We start from the raw sequence: 15,178 nt of genomic DNA, 5'->3' as shown, positions 1-15,178 counted from the left end.
TGACTCTTCAAAAGATGTCAAAACTTGTATGGCCCTCACTATTCTTTTCTTCTAGGATTCCCATTATGCATATGTTGATATTGATTGTAATCCACAGGTTTCATACTCGGTTCATTTTTCATTCTCACATCTGTTCTTCAGATGGTGTAATTTGTATTGATTTATCTTTGAGTTCACTGATTCTGCCTTCTGCATTCAAGTTTGCTGTTGAGTCCCTCTAATGAAGCTTTCACTTTAGTTACTTTTCAACTCCAGAATTTCCATTTTTTAAAAAAATGTTGATCTCTTTATTAAGTGTTCTCTGATTAGTCATTGTTTTCATGCTCTGATTAAACATAGTTTTCTTTTATTCTTTGAAGATATTTTTATTGGCTGCTTTGAAGTCTGTCTGTTAAATCCAACATTTGGGAACCCTTGGAAATAGCTTCTGTTTATACTGAGTATTTTTTTTTAAACTAGATAAGCTATACTTTCCTATTTAAAACTGGACATTTTAAATAATACATTGTAACAGCATTTGATTCTGATACTCTCCTGCCTGGGGTTATTGTCCCTTTTTTTGTTTGTTTTGTGACTCGGCCTAGATTAATTATGAGTTTTTCTCTCCAGAGTGTGGCCTCTGATGTCTCTCCTCAGTTAGGTTTGGCTACTTGTGGGTCACCTTGGATCAATATATCTTAGTGATCAGCTAGTGATTGGTCAGACATCGTACTTAGGCATCTTGTTTTGGTAAGACTTTCATCCTTTGTCAAAGTCTGTTTCATTTGGGGAACACACTGAAACTTGTAAACTGCAGTTTACAAGTCTTCCTTGGGGATATGCTTACAGTTAGAGCCTTCTCTGGTCTCTCAGCATGTTCATACCCTAATATACCCATTACCTTTCAAAATGTAAGCTTATCCAGGACCATGGTTGTCTCACTTCCTGATTGTTTCTGTTAAATCTCCAGGCAGAATTTTTTTTTTTTCTGCTGATCTCTTGGTTGGCCCACTAGTATTTCAGCTTCAGGTCATCTGTGATGTGTGTGGGCGTCTCCTATGTTTGGCACTAAAATTGCTGTATTTGACAAAGCCCCTAGGCGTTGGGTTTTCCCACATTGCTTCAGATTGAGTCAGTTCCCTACAGTATAAATGCTTCTGGTTTTACAAGTTGTCCCACCCTGTTGAACTATTGCTCTGAAGGAGCTGGGGTGAGGGAGAGTGGTCACAATGCCACATACTGTCATCATTTTTACCCAACTTTCAATAGTTTTCTTGAATAAACACTTCTCCATTTGTCCTATGTTTTGGTCAATACTCAGAGATCAGAAGTAGTAGTTTTTGATAATTTTATCTAATTTTTTTTAAACACTCTGTTTTTTAAGAGCAATTTTAGATTCATAGCAATATTGAGCAGAAGGTACAGAGATTTTCCATATATCCCATGCTCCCACGCCTGCATAGCCTCCCCTATCATCAACATCCCCACCAGAGTGATGCATTTGTTACAAGAGTTGAACATCCATTGCCACATCATCGCCCGAAGTTTATAGTCTGTATTAGGGTTCACTCTTGGTGGACATTCTGTTGCTTTGGATAAACACATAAGAACACATATCCACCGTTACAGTATCATACTGAGTACTCGCACTGCCCTAAAACTCCTCTATGCTCTGCCTATTCATCCCTCCCTATACCCCAATACCTGGTAATCACTGACTTTGAAAATCGTCTCCCTGGTTTTGCTTTTTCTGGGATGTCATGTAGTCGGAATCATATAGTGTTTAGCTTTTTAAGATTGGCTTCTTTCCCATTCGAGTTTCCATCATGTCTTTTCATGGTTTGATAGATCTGAAAATAATATTCCGTTGTCTGGGTGCACCACAGTTCATTCACCTACTGAAGGACATCTTGGTTGCTTTCAAGTTTTGGCAAGTATGAGTAAAGCTGCTATAAACAGCAGTGTGCGGGTTTTTGTGTGGACATACGTTTTCAGCTCCTTTGGGTAAATACCAAGTGGCATGATTGACAGATCATATGGTAAGACTATGTTTTGTAAGAAACTGCCAAACTGTCTTCCAATATAGCTGTACTATTTTGCATTCCCACCAGCAATGAATGAAAGTTCCTGTTGCTCCACATTCTAGCCAGTATTTGGTGGTGTCACTGTTCTGGATTTCGGCTATTCTAATAGGTGTGTAGTGGTAATTCATTGTCATTTTAATTAGCATTTCGCTGATAACACATGATGTGGAGCATCTTTTCAGATGCTTATTTGCCATCTGTATATCTTCTGGTGAGGTGTCTGTTAAGGACTTTGGCCCCTATTTTAGTCATGTTGTTTTCTTATTGTGCTCAGTTTGAGAGTTCTTTGTATATTTCAAATAACAATCCTTGATCAGAAACGCCTTTTGCAAATATTTTCTCCCGGTATGTGGTTTGTGTTTATATTCTCTTGACAGTGTCTTTCACACAGCAGAAATTTTAATGAAGTCCAGCTTATCAGTTTATTCTTTCATGAATCATGCCTTTGCTGTCATATCTAAAAGGCCATTGCTAAATCCAAAGTCATCTAGATTTTTCTCCTATATTCTAGAGTTTTGTAGTTTTGCATTTTATATTTAGGTCTGTGACCGCTTTTGAGTTAGTTTTTCTGAAGGGGGTGTGGTCTGTGTCTGGATTTGTTTTGCATATGATGTCAGGTTGGTCCAGCACCATTTGTTGCAGACTCTCTACTCCATTCTATTGCCGTTCTTCCTTTGTCAAAGATCAGTTGACTGTATTTACGTAGTTCTATTTCTGAACTGTCTGTTTCATTTCATTCACCTCTCTCTCTCTTACCAATACCATACTGTCTTGATTGCTGTAGCTTTGTAGTAAGTCTTGAAATCTGAAAATGTCAGTTAACTTTGTTCTCCAATATTGTGTTGGGTATTCTGGGTCTTTTACCTCTCCATATAAACTTTAGGATCAGTTTATTGGTATCTACAAAACAATTTGCTGGGATTATAAATGGGATCGCAATGAATCTATAGATCAAGTTGGAAAGAACTGACATCTTGACAGCTGAATCTTCCTATCCATGAGCATGGAATACCTCTCCATTGATTTAGTTCTTTGATTTCTTTTGTCAGAGTTTGGTATATAAGTCATGTACATAACTTATTAGATTTATACCTAAGTATTTCATTTTGGGGGTGCTAATGTAGATAGTATTGTGTTTATAATTTCAAATTCCACTTGTTCACTGCTGGTGTATAGGGAAGTGATTGACCATTGTAACCTTGCTATAATCACTTATTAGTTCCAGGAGGTTTTCTTTTTTAGTTGATTCTTTCCAATTTTCTACAAAGATGATTGTCATCTATGTACAAAGACAGTTTGACTTCCTTCTTCCAAATGTGTATACCTTTTATCTCCTTTTCTGCATTATCAAGGACTTGCAATATGAAGTTGAAAAGGAGTGGTGAGAGGGGATATCCTTGCCTTGTTCCTGATCTTAGCAGGTAGGCTTCAAGTTTCTCATCATTAAGTATGATGTTAGCATGGGTATTTTGTAGATTTTAAAAAATTAAATTGAGGAACTTCATTCTATTCCTAGTTTACTGTGAGTTTTTATTATAAGCAGGTGTTGGATTTTGCCAATGCTTTTGCTTCATCTATTGATGTGATCATGTGATTTTTTCTTCTTTAGCTTATTGATGTGATAGATTACATTGATTTTCAAATGTTGAACCAACCTTGCATACCTAGGATAAATCCCACTTGGTCATGGTGTATAGTCGTTTTCATACATTGTTGGATTCAGTTTGATAATATTTTACTGAGGAGTTTTGCATCTATGTTTATTAGCAATATTTGTAGTTTCTTGTAATGTCTTTTCCTGATTTTCATATGGCAATGCTAAACTCATAGAAGTAGGGAGTACTCCCTGTGCTTCTATCATCTGACAGACATTGGAGAGAATTGGTATTTTTTTTCCCTTAAATGTTTCATAGAATTCATAAGTATCTATCTGGGCCTGTGCTTTCTGTTTTGGAAAGTTATTATTTATTTATTTAATAGAGATAAGTCTTATTCTGATTGCCTGTTTCTTCTTGTGTGAGTTTTGGTAGATTGTGCTCTTCAAGGAATTGGTCCATTTTATCTAGGTTACCAAATTTGTGTGCGTAGACATGTTCATAGTATTTCTTGGTTATCCTTGTAATCTCCCTGGGATCTGTAATGATGTTCTCTTTTTTCATTTCTGAAATTGGTAATTTTTGTCCTCTCGCTTTTTTTCTTAGTTAGCTTGTCTTACTGATTTTATTTATCTAAGAACCAACTTTTGGTTTGGTTTATTTTATCTACTGATTTTATGTTTTTAATTTCATTGATTTCTGCTTTAAAATTTTATTCTTTTCTTCTCCTTACTTTGGAATTAATTTGCTCTCCTTTTTCTGTCTTTGTAAGGTGAAGACTTAGATGACTGATTTTAGATCTCTCTTTTCTAATGTATGCATTCAATGTTAAAAATTTTCCTTTAAGCACTGTTTTCACTGCATCCCACAAAGTTTGATAAGTTGTATTTTTTATTTTTATTCAAAATATTTTCAAATTTCTTTTGAGACTTTTTTTTTCTTTGATCCATGTGTTACTTAGAAGTGTGTTGTTTAATCTCCAAGTATTTGGGTGATTTTCCAGCTATCTTTGTTATTGATTTCTAGTTTAATTCAATTGTGGTGTGAGAACAGACACTGTATAACTGCTATTTTAAATTTGTTAAGGTGTGTTTTATGACCCCAAATGTGATTTTTCTTGGTTAATGTTCCATATTAGCTTGGAAAAAATGATGTATTCTTTTGTTATTGAATGAAGTAGTCTGTAGATAACCATTATATCAAGTTGGTAGATGGTGTTACTGAGTTCAGCTGTGTTCTTAACTGATTTTTTGACTGCTGGATCTGCCCATTTCTGATAGATGGGTATTGAAGTTTCCAGGTATAATAGTGAATTCATATGTTTCTCCCTCCAGTTCTGTCAGTTTTTCCTCATGTAGTTTGATGCTCTGTTGTTAGGTGCATACACATTAAGGATTGTTGTGTCTTCTTGGAAAATTGATCCCTATGTAATTGTAGAATGCTCCTCTCTTTTTCCTGATAATTTTCCTTAATCTGAAGTCTGCTCTATCTGAAGTGACTATGATGACTCTCACTTTCTTTTGATTAATGTTAGCGTGGTATTTCTCCATCTATTTGCTTTCAGTTTATATGTGTCTTTAAGGTTTTTGTAGACAGTATATACTTGGGTCTTATTTTTCAGTTCATTCTGACACCTTCTCTTTTAATTGGTACTTTTAAACCATTGGCATTTAAAATGATTATTGATATAGTTGGATTAATATCTACCATATTTTTACTGTTTTTCTATTTGTGGCCCTTGTTCTTTTTTCCTATTTTTGTCTTCCACTCTTTTTCTGCTGTTTGGGCTTTTTTTTGTTTGTTTCTTTTCTCTTATTGATCCCTTGCCTGTTAAATACCCTTTTTGATTTTAATTGAGCATTTTTTATGATTCCGTTTTCTCTACTTAGCATATCAGTTATACTTTTTAAAGGCATCTTTTTAGTAGTTGCCCTAGAGTTTGGAACATCTACAGCTAATCCAAGTCCACTTTGAAATGATACTATACCATTTCGTGGGTAATGCAAATGCCTTACAACAATCCTTATTGCTTTCTGCTGTTCCTTATATTATTGCTGTCATTTATTTGACTAACACATCAGTATACATAAGCATGTACATGTATATAGGTATACAAAATCAAATGCATTGTTGGTACTATTATTTGGAACAAATTGTTATCTGTTCAATAGGTAAGAATAAGAAACTAAGTTTCTGTTTTACGTTTACCTCTTCCTTCTCTTATGCTCTTTATGAAGATCTGAATTTCTGAACTATATAATTTTCCTTCTATCTAAAGAACTCCTTTAACACTTCTGGAGTGCAGTGCCGTGATCATGGCTCATGGCAGTCTGAATTCCTGGACTTCAGCAATCCTCCCACCTTGGCCTCCCAAAGTACTGGGATTTCAGGTATAAGCCACTGCACCTGGCCTCTCTCCTTTACTTTCGAAGGATATTTCTCAGGGTATAGACTTCTAGGTTGATAGTTCTTTTCTCTTGGTGCTTTAAATATTTTACTCCACTCTTCTTACTTGCATGCTTTCTAAGAAGTTGGGTATACTTCTTACTTTTGCTTCTCTATAGGTAATATGTCTTTTCCCTCTGGTTTCTTTCAGGATTTTTCTTTCTTATAGTTTGAAAATGATGATTCCTAGATGGAATGTTTATCCTGCTTAGTGTTCTCTGAGCTTCCTGGATCTGTACTTGGTGTCTCATAATAATTTTGGGGAAATTCTTAGTTGTTATTGTTTCTGATATTTCTTTGGTTCCTTTTATTTCTCTTCTACTGATTTTCCCATTTTGCATATGCTACCCCCTTTGTAGATGTCTTGCAGTTCCTGGATATTCTGTTCTGGAGTTTGCAGCCTTTTTTTGGTGTATTTCCTTTTCAGTCTGGAGGTTTCTGTTGAGATATCCTCAAGCTCAGAGATTTCTAGCTTTATTCAGTCTACTAATGAGCCCATCAAAGCATTCTTCATTTCTCCTGCAGTGGTTTTGATCTCTAGCATTTCTTTTTGGTACTTTTTAGAATTTCCATCTCTCTGCTTACATTGCCCAGTTGTGTTTGCATTCATCTAGTTTAGTTTATCCATTAGAGCCTTTAGTATATTAATCATAGCTGTTTTAAATTCCTGGTCTGATCATGTCAACATCCTTGCTATATCTCTGTCTTGTTCTGATGCTTGCTCTATCTCTCAAACGACCGTTTTGCCTTTCAGTACGCTTGGTGATTTTTCCTTAACAGCTGGGCACAGTGTCCTGAGTAAGAAGAAGGGCTGTAAATGGGCCATGCGTAATGTGGTTTCTTTCGAGTTCTACAGTCCTGTGATCAGGTCTTAGTCTTTGAGTGAGCCTGTGCCCCTAGCCTGTGAATGTCACGTGTGCTGCTTTTCCCTCACCAGCCTTACAGAAGACAGGATGACTAGAGGGAGCTGGTGTTTGGTGTTTCCCTTCTCCCATATGGCAGGCAGGAGCTGCCTGAGGTTATTTCCCCTACCCTAGGTAAGTTTGGCCCTGATAAAACCCCAGCAGGTTATCTTACGGTTAAATAGTTTCTCCTGTGGGCAAACCTTATTAAGAACAGAGTGTTTGGGCATGTTTTTTAAATGGTTCCTTTTCCTATCCCCCTGCTGGAAACACAAGGGGATATTTCTCTGATATTTGCTTTGAGAACCTGGTAGAGTTCCTGGAGGCAAAACTCAACAAAAGTATGTGTGCTGGGGAATGACTGAGTCCCCCTGGAGTTTTCAACGCAGACTTGTCCACACTGTGCAGTTAGTTACTTACAGTTCAGTTTCCCTAACCTGTCACTGTTTTCCCTGGAGGCCTCCGTCCGAGGGTCTTGGCTCCAGTTACTTGTGCTTGTCTGCCTTTGCCTGCCGGTCACTCCAATTTCAGGGGCCATGATAGTTTGCCCTGTGACCTCACTGTTCTTACGCATCTAAGAATTGATTTTTCAGTTTGTTTAGCGGTTTACTTATTAGGATGTAGTGACAATGTCTAAGCTGCTTGCATGCCAGGCCAAAAACTAATAGTCCAACTTTATCTTCGCTTTTTAGGGAAAGTATTTACAAAGGTCCTCACTTTGTCATTCCTGTCAATTACTTTTGAAACTTTTTCTTTGAATGTTTAAAAATCTTCACTGTCTACTTATGAATTTACCATGTTGAGTGCTCTTCATTACTTTCTGTACATTGACGTTTCCACCTGGTTTTCTTTTCCTCCAGCTTGTAGAAGTTGCTTTAATCATGTTTTAAATGGCCCTTCCCGTAATGTGAAGGGCGCGTGAGCGAGGCGCTCGGAGCCGTCGTAGGGAGGACCGTGTTGCTTCCGAACATGGTAGAGCCCCTGGAGGTAAAACCTGCTCACCGGTACACCAGGGGTTGGAAAAACCACACTAGACAAAGAACCTGTGTCAAAATCAGGACCAAAATGCATTAATGTGTGTGATGTAGCTCGAGAAGTCTGATCATCGGATATCATGGAGCCTGGCAAGATGGCTTCTCCCAAGAGCATGACGAAAGATGCACGGAGGATGGCACAAATCCTGAAGGATCTGGGAATTACAGAATATGAGCCAAGAGTTACTAATCAGATGTTGGAGTTTGCCTTCCGATATGTGACCACAATTCTAGATGATGCAAAAATTTATTCCAGCCATGCTATGAAAGCTACCTTTGATGCAGATGATGTGCGATTGGCAATCCAGTTCCACGCTGACCAGTCTTACCTCTCCTCCCCCAAGAGATTTTTTTATTAGATAACACAAGGCAAAGAAATCAAACCCCTTTCCATTAAACCATATTCAGGTCCTAGGTTGCCACCTGATAGATATTGCTTAACAGCTCCAAACTATCATCTGAAATCTTTACAGAAAAAGGCATCACCTTCCACGGGAAGAATAACCGTCCTGCGGTTAAGTGTTGGTTCAGTTACTAGCAGACCAAATACTCTCCCACTCTAGGCACACCAACCCCACAGACCATGTCTGTTCCAACTAAAGTAGGGACTCCTGTGTCCCTCACAGGGCAAAGGTTTACAGTACAGATGCCTACTTCACAGTCTCCAGCTGTGAAAGCTTCAATTACTGCAACATCGGCAGTTCAGAATGTTCTGATTAATCCATCATTAATTGGGTCCAAAAACATTCTTATTACCACTAATATGGTGTTATCACAAAATACTGCCAATGAATCATCAAATGCATTGAAAAAAACGTGAAGATGTTGATGATGACTATGATAATTTGTAAGTTAGCCTTGCTGCATGTAACATGTATACTTGGTCTTGAATTCATTGTACTGATATTAAACATGTATGCTGGATATTTTCAAGTTGTATTTTAGAAAACTTTAATAATATTTAATGAGTAAATACAATTACCATACTTTTCGATTGAAATGAAGGTTTTTCGTCAGCCTTAAAAGTGTAAGAAAAATCAAGTTGTCATTCATTAATTTGAAAAAAAATAATGTTTTAAATGTTGGTGTGCTAGATCAAGTTCTTTCAACTTTTCTCTGAAAAAGTATTATTTTGCCTTTATATTTGAAAGATATTTTTGCTGGGTATAGAATCCCAAGTTGACAGGTTATTTTCCCCTCCCTTCCCCTCCCCTCCCTTCCCCTCCCTTCCCCGCCCCTCCCCTCCCCTCCCTTCCCCTCCCCTCCCCTCCCCTCCCTTCCCCTCCCTTCCCCTCCCCTCCCTTCCCCTCCCCTCCCCTCCCCTCTCTTCCCCTCCCCTCCCTTCCCCTCCCCCTCCCCTCCCTTCCCCTCCCCTCCCCTCTCCTTCCCTTCCCTTCCCTTCTCCTATTTCCTTTCTTTCTTTTGAGACATGGTGTTGCTCTGTCACTTGAGCTGGAATGCAACGGCACTGATCATAGCTCATTGCAACCCTTGGGCTCAAGCAATCTTCCTGCCTCAGTCTCCTGAGTACCTGGGACTACAGACACGTGTCACCAGGTCCAGCTAATTTTTAAATTTTGTGTAGAAACGGGGTGTCACAATGTTGCCTAGGCTGGTCTTGAACACCTGGGCTCAAGTGTTCCATCCTCCTGCCTTGGCCTCCCAAAATGCTGGTATTGCATGAGCCCCACCATGCCTGACCTGGTTTTCTTCTCTAGCACTTTGAAGATGTTTTCCTTTGTCTTTTGCACTTCATGGTGCTGTGTTATTTTTTATTAGTCTTATTTCAGTTCCACTGTAGGTAGTATGTGTTTTCCTCCAGCAATCTAATTATGATATGCATAGGTATATTCTTTGTGTTTAGTCTTGTCAGGACCTGTTGAGTATCTTGGATCTGTAGATTTAGAGTTTTCATCAAATGTGGAAATATTTTGGCCGTATTTTTTCCAATGTTGCCCCAATCTCCTTTTCTCCTGTTTCTGGAACACCAATTATATTTATATTATATAGCTTTTTTTTTTTTTCTTTTCTTGAGACTGAGTCTTGCTCTGTCACCCAGACTGGAGTACGGTGGTGAATGAGATCTTGGCTTACTGCAACCTCTGCCCCCAGGATTCTAGCAATTCTCCTGCCTCAGTCTCCTGAGTAGCTGGGATTACAGGTGCCTGCCACCATGCCCAGTTAATTTTTTTGTATTTTTAGTAGAGACGGGGTTTTGCCATGTTGGCCAGGTTGGTCTCAAACTCCTGACCTCAGGTGATCTGCCTGCCTTGGCCTCCCAAAGTGCTGGGATTACAGCTGTGAGTCACCATCCCCAGCCTATTATATACCTTTTATTGTCCCATAAGGTCACTGAGGCTTGGTTCATTTTGTTTAGTCCTTTTTCTTTCTGTGTTTAATTATGGTTAATTTTTATTGATATATCTTCAAGTTCACTAAATTTTTAAAATTTTTTTGCAATGTCTGATTTCCTCTTGCACACATCCAGTAAATTTTTTGTTTCAGATATTATATTTGAACATGCCTAGAGGAATATACCCATATACCTCTAGGATTTCCATTTTTTTAAATAAAAATTTTAATTTCTCTATTATGTTAATGATTTTCTTTAAATTTCTAAGCATATTTATAATAGCTGTTTTAAAGTCATCATCTGCTCATTCTATCATTTCTGTCATATTTGTGTCTATTCCTACCTGGCTGTGGGTGACAATTTGGATCTTATTTTCATGTTTAGTAATTTTTAATTTGATGCCAGAATTTTTGTTAATCTTTTTGCTTTGGAATAAACCTAGATTTACAGAAAAGTTTAAAGATAGTGCAGAGAGTCCTCATACATTCCTCACCCAATTTTAGTGTCCTCTAATGTGAACATACTACATTACCAAGGTACGTGTGTCAAAACTAAGAAATTAGCACAAGGCAATACTATTTACTAAAGTATAGACTTTATTGAAATGTTACTAGTTTTTCTACCAGTGTTCTTTTTCTTTTCCAGGATTCATTCCAAGATACCTGTTGTATTTAATGGTCATGTCTTCTTAGTCTCATCCTATCTGTGACAATTTCTCAGTTTCTTCTTTTTTATGACCTTTTGCTTTTGAAGAGTATTGGCCTGTGGGTATTTTACAGAATATTCTTCAATTTGAGTTTGCCCAGTGTTTTCTTATAATTAGCCTGAGGTTGTGAGTTTTCAAGAGAATACTATAGATGTGAGGTGTGCATATCATATCACTGTGTTAATCTTGATTACTTTGTTGAGTTGGTACCTGTTTGGTTTCTCCACTATAAGTCCAGTCTTATTTTGCTTGGATTCCTTCTGTCTGTGCTGTGGTCCAACAAACCTCTCAAGAGAAAGGGTGATTATAGGACTCACCTCATTTACTTAGGAATCTTAGTCTTATATTTCTTGGTCCTAGTGTCTGAAAACACTTGTTTTCAGTTTTCTAGCTATTTATGGCAGAAGAACAAGTTTATGGCAGAAGAGCAACTTCTGTACCCCTGACTCCTTCAAGACTAGAGCCAGAAGTCCTTGGCAGGACCTCTTCATGTTGAATTCCTTGCTTGGAGTTTGTCAGTTAATTTCATAGCTTGCAGTTCCTCTGATCTTGGCCCACATGAAGGCCAACTCACAGCTAGCATTCCGGGGGGAGACTTGATATGGTTTGGCTCTGTGTCCCCACCCAAATCTCACCTTGAATTGTACTCCCATAATTCCCATGTGTTGAAGGAGGGACCTGGTGGGAGATAATTTGAATCGTGGAGACTGTTTCCCCCATACTGTTCTTGTGGTAGTGAGTAAGTCTCATGAGATCTGATGGTTTTATCAGGGGTTTCCACTTTTGCTTCTTCCTTTTCTCTTGCCGCCACCATGTAAGAAGTGCGTTTCGGCCAGGCGCAGTGGCTCACACCTGTAATCCCAGTACTCTGGGAGGCTGAGGTGAGAAGATCACAAGGTCAGGAGTTCAAGACCATCTACTCAGGAGGCTGAGGCAGGAGAACTGCTTGAACCGGGACCCAGGAGGTGGAGGTTGCAGTGAGCTGAGATCATACCACTGCATTCCAGCCTGTGCTACAGAGAGAGACTCTGTCTCAAAAAAAAAAAAAAAAAAAAAAAAAAAAAAAGCCTTTCACCTCCTGCCATGATTCTGAGGTCTCCCCGGCCATGTGGAACTGTAAGTCAAATTAAACCTCTTTTTTCTTCCCAGTCTCAGGTATATCTTTATTAGCAGAGTGAAAATGGACTAATATAGTAAATTTGTACCAGTACAGTGGAGCGTTGCTGAAAAGATACCAGAAAATGTGGAAGTGACTTTGGAACTGAGTAACAGGCAGAGTTTGGAGGGCTCAGAAGAAGACAGGAAAACGTGGGAAGGTTTGGAACTTCCTAGAGAATTGTTGAATGGCTTTGACAAAAATACTGATAAAGATGTGGACGATGAAATTCAGGCTGACGTGGTCTCAGATGGAGATGAAGAACTTGTTGGGAACTGGAGCAAAGGTGACTGTTGTTATGTTTTAGTAAAGAGTCTGGTGGTATTTTGCTCCTGCCCTAGAGATTTGTGGAACTTTGAACTTGAGAGAGATGATTTAGCATATCTGGCAGAAGAAATTTCTAAGCAGCAAAGCATTCAAGAGGGGACTTGGCTGCTGTTAAAGGCATTCAGTTTTTTTTTGTTGTTGTTTTGGGACGGAGTCTCCCTCTGTCGCCCAGGCTGGAGTGCAGTGGCACGATTTCAGCTCACTGCAAGCTCTGCCTCCCAGGTTCACGCCATTCTCCTGCCTCAGCCTCCCAAGTAGCTGGGACTACAGGCGCCCGCCACTATGCCCTGCTGTTTTTTTTGTATTTTCAGTAGAGACGGGGTTTTACTGTGTTAGCCAGGATGGTCTCGATCTCCTGACCTCATGATCCGCCCACCTCAGCTTCCCAAAGTACTGGGATTACAAGCGTGAGCTACTGTGCCCAGCCTAGAGGCATTCAGTTTTAAAAGGGAAGCAGAGCATAAAAGTTTGTAAAATTTGCAGCCTGACAATACGATAGAAAAGAAAATCCCATTTTCTGAGGAGAAATTTGAGCGGGCTGCAGATATTTGTATAAATAATAAGGAGTTGAATGTTAATCTCCAAGACAATGGGGAAAATGTCTTCAGGGCATGTTAGAGACATTTGTGGCAGCCTCTTCCATCACAGATCTGGAGGTCTAGGAGGAAAAATGGTTTTGTGGAGAGGGCCCAGGGTCCCTGTGCTGTGTGCAGTCTAAGGACTTGATGTCCTGTATCCTAGCTGCTCCAGCTGTGGCTGAAAGGTGCCAACATAATGCTTAGGCCGTGGCTTCAGAGGGTTCAAGCCCCAAGCCTTGGCAGCTTCTATGTGATGTTGAGCTTGCGGGTGCACAGAAGTCAAGAACTGGGGTTTTGGAACCTCTGCCTAGATTTCAGAAGATGTATGGAAATGCCTGGATGCCCAGGCAGAAGTTTGCTGCAGGGGTGGGGCTCTCATGCAGTACAGAAGGGAAATGTGGGATGGGAGCCCCCACACAGAGTCCCTACTGGGGTACTGCCTGGTGGAGCTGTGAGAAGAGGGCCACCGTCCTCCAGACTCCAGAATGGTAGATCCACCTACAGCTTGCACTGTGAGCCTGGAAAAGCTGCTGGCACTCAACACCAGCCTGTGAAAGAAGCTATGAGGGAGGCTGTACCCTGCAAAGCCACAGGGGCGGAGTTGCTCAAGACCATGGGAACCCACCTCTTGCATCGGTGTGGCCTGGATGTGAGTCATGGAGTCAAAGGAGATCATTTTGAAGCTTTAAAATTTGACTGCCCTGTTGGATTTTGGACTTTCATGGGTTCTGTAACCCCTTTGTTTTGGCCAATTTCTCTCATTTGAAACAGCTGTATTTACCCAATACTTGTACCCCCATTGTATCTAGGAAGTACCTAGCTTGCTTTTGATTTTATAGGCTCATAGGCAGAAGGGACTTGCTTTGTCTCAGATAAGACTTTGGACTGCAGACTTTTGGGTTAATGCTGAAATGAGTTAAGACTTTGGTGGACTGTTGGGAAGGCATGGTTGGTTTTGAAATGTGAGGACATGACATTTGGTGGGGCCAGGCGCAGAATAATACAGTTTGGCTCTGTGTCCCCACCAAAATCTCATCTTGAATTGTACTCCCATAATTTCCACGTGTTGTGGGAGGGAACTGGTGGGAGATAATTTGAATCATGGGGGCGGTTTCCCCCATACTGTTCTTATGATAGTGAATAAGTCTCATGGGATCTGATGGTTTTATCAGGGGTTTCCACGTTTTCTTCTTCCTTGTTTTCTCTTGCTGCTGCCATGTAAGAAGTGCCTTTTGCTTCCTACCATGATTCTGAGGCCATCCCAGCCATGTGGAACTGTAAGTCCAATTAAATCTCTTTCTTCCTATTCTCAGATATGTCTTTGTCAGCAGCGTGAGAACAAATATAAGACTCTACCCTTACCTAGAGCTCAGGCAGATAAGAACAAGTTTCCTTGCTGTGGTTTGTGTTTTTGATAGTGGGAACATTTCTTCTAGTCCAGCCTTTCACTCTGGCACTCTAGCAGCCTTACCTGGGTGCGGTCTTCATGTATGATCTTAGTTTTATCGTCTTGGTCAAGCTCAAGAACTTGCCTCCTGTTTCCTGGTGCTTTTAAAATATAAATTTCTTGGCTAGGTCCCAGGACAGCTCTAACTTGATGCCAATGGTTTTAGCTTTTTCTTTTCCTTCTTTTTTAGCCACTGGTGATTTCTGTTACTTTCATGCAAGTGAGGCTCTGTATTTGAGAAGATATTTATTACATTTTATCCAGCATGTGTAGCAGGAGAGCTCGTGGAGTACACTGTCTGTAGTGTTCCCAAGCAATTCCTTGGTCTGCTGTTCTGCTCTACAATGGCTTAAAACAGAACACTTAAGGCCAGCTTCAGTTTGTCCCATTGAAACTTTCATATAAAAAAAAAAGCTGTAATTTTAAGTTACAATTTATTTTTATTTTTATTTTTTTGGAGGTGAAGTCTGACTCTGTCGCCCATGCTGGAGTGCAATGGTGTGGTCTCAGCTCACTGCCAACCTCTACCTCCCAGGTTCAAGTGATTCACCTGCCTTAGCCTCCTGAGTAGC

General features: G+C 39.6%; 1 pseudogene; it reads left to right on the top strand.

Moving 5' to 3' along the window:
* Positions 1-221: 221 nt before the first annotated feature.
* LOC119621706 (transcription initiation factor TFIID subunit 9-like) lies at positions 222-8,956 on the top strand (annotated as a pseudogene).
* The last annotated feature ends 6,222 nt before the right edge of the window (positions 8,957-15,178 follow it).

The sequence above is a fragment of the Chlorocebus sabaeus genome, chromosome 6 (assembly GCF_047675955.1).
Source record: "Chlorocebus sabaeus isolate Y175 chromosome 6, mChlSab1.0.hap1, whole genome shotgun sequence".
NCBI classification, from domain to species: domain Eukaryota; kingdom Metazoa; phylum Chordata; class Mammalia; order Primates; family Cercopithecidae; genus Chlorocebus; species Chlorocebus sabaeus.
This window is presented reverse-complemented; position numbering and strand designations above follow the sequence as displayed.